General features: G+C 38.0%; 1 pseudogene; it reads left to right on the top strand.

Moving 5' to 3' along the window:
* On the top strand, nt 1-2,829 carry LOC133301174 (G-type lectin S-receptor-like serine/threonine-protein kinase At2g19130; annotated as a pseudogene).
* The last annotated feature ends 2,921 nt before the right edge of the window (nt 2,830-5,750 follow it).

Raw genomic sequence — 5,750 nt, 5'->3', positions numbered from 1 at the left:
TTTGATAATCAGAATAGAACAAAAACGAAAACAGAAGCCATTAACATCGTTATTCAGACACGACCAGGTCATAGCTCTGACCTGTTCTTCCATTCCTTCTCTCTCATTCTTCACCCCAACAAACACATAATATCAAGCTTCTCTAAGGAAGTTGCATAGTGGAGCCAAGCCATGGAAAACATGAAGAAGAAACCATGTTTATGGCTTTCTCTCCTCATAATCTGCTTCTTTTTTCACACCTACACATCCCTTGCTGCTTTGACCAGCATCTCAGCAAATCAATCTCTTTCCGGTGATCAAACTCTTGTCTCAACAGATGGGAACTTTGAATTGGGTTTCTTCAATCAAGGTAATTCCTCTAACTACTACATAGGCATGTGGTACAAAAAGGTATCTGTAAGAACATATGTTTGGGTAGCAAATAGAGATAACGCAGTTTCTGATAAGAATTCTGCCATGTTAACAATATCGCGTGGTAATTTAGTTATTTTGGACCAGTCTCAAAATCTAGTTTGGTCAACAAATTTGAGTTCTCCTAGCTCAGGTTTTGTAGTAGCTACCCTTCTAGGTACTGGGAATCTTATATTAAGTGATAAGCCTAATGCATCAGAATCAGATGCACTGTGGCAGAGTTTTGATCATCCAACAAATACATTTCTTCCAGGTGGCAAACTAAGATTGGATAAAAGAACAAATAAGCCTCAATATCTCACTTCCTGGAAGAACAGTGATAGTCCTGCAACAGGCCTATTTTCGCTGGAACTAGATCCCAAAGGAACCGATTCATATCTGATTCTTTGGAATAAATCTCAAGAGTATTGGACAAGTGGTAGTTGGAATGGACAGATTTTCAACTTGGTTCCTGAAATGAGGTTAAACTATATCTACAATTTCAGCTTTCAGTCGAACGAGAATGAGAGCTACTTCACATATTCATTGTATAACAATTCTATTATATCTCGTTTTGTGATGGATGTCTCGGGGCAGATCAAGCAATTCACTTGGCTGGAAAATACTCAGAATTGGAATTTGTTCTGGTCACAGCCAAGACAACAATGCGAGGTTTATGCTCTTTGTGGAGCATTTGGGAGCTGCAATGAGAACTCAGAGCCATATTGTAATTGTTTAACTGGCTATGAGCCAAGGTCACAATCTGATTGGGATTTGGAGGATTACTCAGGTGGGTGTGTGAGAAAAACCAAGTTTCAATGTCAGACATCGAATCCCTCTAATGGGGCCAAGGATAGGTTCCTACCAATACCTAACATGGCATTGCCTAAAAATGCAGAATCTGTGGGAGCAGGGAATGCTGGCGAATGCGAGTCAACTTGCTTGAGCAATTGTTCCTGCACTGCATATGCTTATGATGGTAACGGGTGTTCAATTTGGATTGAAGATCTTTTGAATCTGCAACAGCTTGCTCAAGATGATAGTAGCGGAGAGACTTTGTTTCTGAAACTTGCACCATCTGAGTTTCATGCTAAGAGCAATAAGGGGACAATCATTGGTGTTGTTGCTGGTACGGTTGGTGGCTTAGTTGTTCTCTTAGTCATTGTTCTATTTGTCATGCTGAGGCGAAGAAAAAGACAAGTTGGAACAGGAACATCTGTGGAGGGCTCATTGGTGGCATTTGGGTACAGAGATTTGCAAAATGCTACAAAGAATTTCTCAGAGAAATTGGGAGGAGGAGGTTTTGGTTCTGTCTTCAAAGGAACGTTGCCTGATTCAAGTGTCATAGCAGTGAAGAAGCTCGAAAGCATTAGCCACGGTGAGAAGCAGTTCAGAACAGAAGTGAGTACAATTGGGACAGTCCAACATGTCAACCTTGTTAGGCTTCGAGGGTTCTGTTCCGAAGGTGACAAGAAACTGCTTGTTTATGATTACTTGCCAAATGGTTCCTTGGATTCCAAACTTTTTCAAGAAAAGAATTCCAATGTGTTGGATTGGAAAATAAGATACCAAATTGCTCTGGGAACAGCTAGGGGATTGAATTATCTCCACGAGAAGTGTAGAGATTGTATCATACACTGTGATGTGAAGCCGGAAAACATTCTCCTAGATGCTGATTTCTGTCCAAAGGTTGCAGACTTTGGCCTTGCAAAGCTGGTTGGAAGAGACTTCAGCAGGGTCCTCACTACCATGAGAGGAACAAGAGGTTATCTTGCCCCCGAGTTGATTTCAGGAGTCGCTATCACTGCCAAAGCTGATGTTTACAGCTATGGAATGATGCTTTTTGAGTTTGTATCTGGTAGGAGGAACTCTGAGCCATCTGAAGATGGCCAAGTTAAGTTCTTTCCTACCTGGGCTGCAAGCATATTGCACCAACAGGACATTGTGCTTAGCCTTTTGGACCCTGGGTTGGAGGGAAATGCTGACATTGAAGAGGTCACTAGAGCCATAAAAGTTGCTTCATGGTGTGTCCAAGATGATGAATCTCATAGGCCATCTATGGGTCAGGTTATTCTAATCCTTGAGGGGGTCTTGGATGTGACTTTGCCTCCAATTCCAAGATCCCTACAAGCCTTTGTTGACAACCAGTTCACAGACTAAAGTTCTACCAACAATAGTTCACTGGTAAAGAGCAATTTCTCTACAGCCTCCTCTGAAGTCAAAAGCAACACCTCATCCGCTGGCTGCTAGCCCTGAAGACAAAATTAGGTAGACAAAATAAAGTTGTGCCATATAATGATTTTGAGGTATTGAATTGTAATGTATTGTTTGCCTCGGGAGGAACTTGTGCCGAGATGCTTGTTGTAACATTCCCGTCTCGAGCCAGTTCAATTAACATACATACGATACTAAACAAAAATAGCGGAAGACTTAACTTACGGAAATACGATCTAATTTTTTCTTTTTCTTTAATCTTATTTCACATGATATATTACACTTCATACTTCTTCTAGTTTAATTGTCACTTAACGGAGACGAAAATAGGACAGAGTACCGTCTGTAAATCGGACAACTGGGAATTTGCAAATCCCACTCTCAAGGTCTCCTGATAAACAATTTATACAATACATGATTTCAGCACTACCCAGATATCTATATAGGACCATATACTCATCCATGAGCGCATGCATAACTTGGCTCCGTGCCACTATGTCTAACAGCATGCATATCCAACATGTAATCATATAACTGAATACTACATCATAATATAAACATGCCTGAATACACAAATGTACATGTATCATAACGAAAACATGTACAAAACATATACAGGCCATATACAAAGTAACGAATCAGACATCATGATCCTCAAAACGAATGGAATACTGAAACACAAACAATCCTCAAAATATGGTAGCATACTGCTACCCAAAATCCAGTCACGAAACACTCTATCCACGGGTCGTATCCCTGCCTCGTGTAGGATCACCGTCAATTTGTGTACCTGAAATGATGTCACAAACGGAGTGAGATAACAAAGCTCAATAAACACCAGGTTTATAGAAAATTCTCTATACCCCTGGGCCCACTCCTGCATGAAAGTCAGATACAAAGTATACAAAGCATCATATAACAAATATCAGAACTAAACAAAACATATATACATATCTTATCAGAGGCGTACGCAGTCATTCCCGAGGGAGGACCCCAAGCGGAAATCAACGCACGTATTCCCAAGCAGAACCAAAACATATCAGAGGTGTACACCGTTAGTCCCGAGGGAGGACCCCAAGCAGACATCAGTGCACAATACAATCAATGACCAAAGATCAATACATAAATTACATCAGAACAAATCATATCATATTATCAAATAGCTCTATATGAATGCATCTATACAAAGCATCAAATACAATCATACAATCCAACCACAGTCCACTAACCATAGTGGAGCACTCAAGTAGGAAAAGATTCCTTAAACATAGAGCTTACCTCTTGAAGCTTTACCGATTCGCTTATTTGTAGCACAAGTTATTTATTTAGCTCTAACAGGATCCAAACCCTCATAGTCCCTAGACACACCTAGAAAAGGAATCCAAAACAAAAATCAATAAAATGATACCATGCCATGATTTTACATAAGGCATACATTTTATCGCTTACTTTCATTTCTTAACATTTTTGCCAATTATATGCCAATACACAAGTCAAGACCATACTTTCATAAATTCCTTTATTAGACCGTTTAAGGATGATTACATGAACCACAAGCACCCTCATGGTTTCATACCCACATAGGGTCCTAAAATAACCCAACCAAGCTTTTAAAATACCATTGTATAGTTTTTAACATTTCCTAGCCCCTCAAAGCCTACATGGCCGAAACCACAACAAGGAAAAGCTAGGGATTTGCATCAAATAATTGACACAACCAATAGTTCCTAGAATCCACACTTAGTCCCTAATTATTCATATATTTTCATAACAGTTTTAAGTCTAACTTTGCCTATTTTTGTTCACAAGGTCGTTGCAACACATACAAAGGAGCTAATGTGCTTCTCATTATGTCTTAAACCATTTAACTTCAAAATCATACTAAAGTCATGCATTAGGACCTAACCACATCATCAAAATAATTTTTAACATAAACATCACTAATTAGACCTTAATGGCCGAAATTCACAAGGAGGGTTTCCAATGGATTTTCCTCTTGGAATTCTCACTTTAACACCTAAATCTCAACATACACATACATATAAACCTACACAATTATTTAATTTAATTATTTTGGCACATTAACTCCTAAATGCCCAATATGGCCGAACCTAGTGTGGTGGTCCAAGGGGATTTTTATACTTTCAATTTTTTTACGATCCACTCACACTTTCAATTACATATAATCATTCATAAATTATGCAATTATAGTTTTGCACTCTAAACTCCCAAAAACCCATCATGGGCGAAATCTAAGTAGTGGCCTAGGGGAATTTTTTTCAATTTTTCCAACTCATCATCATGCTTGTTTGACACTATATCATCATAAAACACACTAATACTTCATAAATTTCAAGCTTCCACTTCATAAGTTCTCCACAAAATATGTTCATAATATTCAAAACTTAAACCATGAAAATCAAACCATTAGAACAATGATTTCTTATTTCAAATCGCTTATCCAAGGTCCAAGGAACAAAACCCAAGCTTGGCTCCACTCAAAAATCAACTTATCTCACTAGGATGAATAGTAACCGAATTTTTAGGAGGAGAGAGCTTCTCACACAAGCATTTTCAGCACCCACAAATGGGTGGAATGGATTCTTTGGATGATTTACTATCTTTCGTGTAATGGACTTTTGCATTTGAATGATTGTGTGATAAGAAATCAAAAAAAAAAAAAACCTAACCTCATTTCCATGGAAGAAAGAAGACAGAGGGGTACGCACAGGAAAAGGAAGAAGAAATAGGGAGTGTCACTGTTTCTAAAAGTTAAATAGGCTAAGTTACTTTAACTGAATAACCGCTTATCTATCTACACACCTTCATTCAATACCAAACTTTACCCAATGAACTAGAATATTTTTTCAGTCATATTTCTCACTTTACTTTTGCATTCTGAGTAATTTTTCCTACACATATTTTTTCTCAAAAAGCTCACTTAGTGTACTTTTTATTTCAAAAGTAACCATAATTTATTTAATTAGGTCTTTTACTTAATTTAACTCATTTATACATGATCAAATATTTAATCATATATCATTTTCTAATTAAAGAGGTTAAGGATATTATACTTGTATATTCAATCAAAATAATGCCATCTGACTCTGATATAACTATTCCTGTCCTTGGGAGATACACAACGA

This window comes from Gastrolobium bilobum, unplaced genomic scaffold (genome assembly GCF_033153095.1).
Source record: "Gastrolobium bilobum isolate Gb01-03AN ecotype WA unplaced genomic scaffold, APGP_CSIRO_Gbil_v1 utg4610, whole genome shotgun sequence".
NCBI lineage: Eukaryota > Viridiplantae > Streptophyta > Magnoliopsida > Fabales > Fabaceae > Gastrolobium > Gastrolobium bilobum.
This window is presented reverse-complemented; position numbering and strand designations above follow the sequence as displayed.